Source organism: Poecilia mexicana, unplaced genomic scaffold (genome assembly GCF_051168715.1).
Source record: "Poecilia mexicana isolate PSO_F unplaced genomic scaffold, ASM5116871v1 scaffold_12, whole genome shotgun sequence".
Lineage (NCBI taxonomy): Eukaryota > Metazoa > Chordata > Actinopteri > Cyprinodontiformes > Poeciliidae > Poecilia > Poecilia mexicana.
The window spans coordinates 8,336,274-8,338,465 of NW_028263381.1; the positions used below are offsets into that span (position 1 = coordinate 8,336,274).

At 37.6% G+C, this 2,192-nt stretch overlaps 1 long non-coding RNA gene across 1 annotated transcript; it reads right to left on the minus strand.

Moving 5' to 3' along the window:
• Positions 1–843: 843 nt before the first annotated feature.
• LOC148155978 (uncharacterized) lies at positions 844–1,830 on the minus strand. Its single transcript, XR_015764843.1, has 2 exons — positions 1,458–1,830; positions 844–1,220 (listed from the first exon to the last, which is right to left on the minus strand). It is a non-coding gene; the product is annotated as an uncharacterized LOC148155978 (long non-coding RNA).
• Between the last annotated feature and the right edge of the window lie 362 nt (positions 1,831–2,192).

The following is a 2,192-nucleotide window of genomic DNA, read 5'->3' on the forward strand; positions in this document are numbered from 1 at the left end:
TTTGACCCCTTTTTTATTTTTTAACCAGAATTATATTTAAAAAAAAAGAAAATTCATAAAATGTATTACCTCAGATGATCATCACTTGTTACCCGTAATGTTCAATTGCATAAAATTCTAGGCCAGGATCTATGTCATTACATGTTCACTTACCTGAAATATGTTAAATACAACAAATATTGATTAAAGTGTGGTCTATTTCATAAAATTTGTCACCTTTATTGTTTAATTACACATTAAATGTTTAAAGATGGGCTCTTTCATCTGGTTTGTGTCATGATGTGGTGGTGGACACAAATGCAGCAGGCAGTGGACTTACTTTATGTGGATGTAGAAACAAGGCTGATCTAACAATAAGAACTAAGGAACACAGAGCAAGAGAAACTAGAAGATCTAAACAAAGAAATAACCCAACTAGAATGACACAGAAAGATACAGACTCAGACATGGAACAATAACTGAACCTATGGTGATCAAATTAAGAAATAAACATTACTAGAAACCCTGCAGGGAGGCTGAAATAAGAAATAACTAGAAGGATAAAATAGAATAGTCATTAAAGAAGGCTTGACATGGACTCAGACAAACAAGGAAAAGCAATATTATTCTAACTACACTAAATACCATGAACCACTTAAGTGAATTGAAACACAAAACAAACCCAAAAACCCAGTGTCTTGACAGATGTCTGATTATATAATTGTTTACTTTAATCACATAAAATATTTATTTAAAAAATAATCTCATTACATGTATGTTTATGACCTGAATATTTAAATATCAAATTGTTACTTAAAATGTGATTCTTTTCTTCATGTTTACATGCAACTTGAAGTGCTTGAATCAAACGATTCATGAATGTTTAATACATTAAATTATTAAATGAGAGAACAGCCACTTCCAACTGTATTTCAACACAAATGGTTCCTGTTCCTCTTTAGAGTCTGCAGTCTTGCTGAGCTCCTCTCCTGGGGTTCCTTCCTCCTCAGCCTCTCCAACTTGCTCCTCTTCTGTTGCCTCTGCTACTGTGTTTTCATTATTTACCTCTTCTGGGGTAAATAATGAAATCAGTCTCAGTAACCTGTTGATGGTTTTGCTGTATCGCCTCTTTAATTGACGTCCATGTCGGTCCGATGTTGTGGCGTTTACCTCGCAGTGACCCACATTCAGCACTGGACCCCAGTCAGGATTGAGCTCATCCATTTCATACGTCGGTTTGCCTTTAAGAGGACATATCAGAACACATCGCTATTAAAGCTGTAAATTTGATAACACTAGTAAAATAGTTTACTTCACAATAATGTAATAACCTCGATGTCCACTGACAAAACTCGGACTATGCTACATAAACAATATTAGCCCGAGCTAAACAACAGAAACTGAACGTAAGAACACTCGGACAAAATCATAGAACAACATTGTGACACAAAACCAACAAAGCAAATTTAGACACTCACCAGAAAGGAAATGTCTGGAGGAAACTTGTAGGTATCTGGGGATTTTGGAGAACGTGATATCAAGACGTGTCACCGCTGATACCAGGACATTCGTCTTCTTTTCGTTAGCACCGATAGCTTAGCCTCCTCACGTTGTTTCCAAGCAGGATAATAGTGAAACCAAAGTCCGTCTTATATCCTTTTACCGTTTCAGTCGTGTGATCGGACATTACAGACAATAACGTAGCAAGTTCGTACCATAGTTAAATTATTTTAAGTAACTTGGATTGAAAAAATCTGCGAGACTGTTTTTTTTTTATACTGCGAGACTGTTGTCTATGGACCCCTAAGATGGCGCTGATACCCCTCCGACTAGAGCAGTGACGTCACGCTCCAAAGCTCTTCGGAGCGTGACGTCACTGCTCTAGTCGGAGGGGTATCGGCGCCATCTTTGGTGTCCATAAACATAACCGGCGAAAACGACATTCTCGCAGATTTTTTGAATCTAAGTTGGCAATGGTACGAATTTTTCTTTTTTGCGGGCGGCTTCTTCTGGCTGGTGTTGAGATTTCAGCAAGGATTTTTTTGTCAAGTATCTTCTTTTGAGAAGCTGAAGTACTGTAGTTAATTTTATGGCTAACTTCTGCGTGAATCTTCGTCAGATTGCCAGGTAATATCCAGTATGCTGGCTCATCTGTAACAGTTTTTGTGCCTCGTATCCTCACTGTTGCTTCCACCTTAAAAAGTAGGGCACTT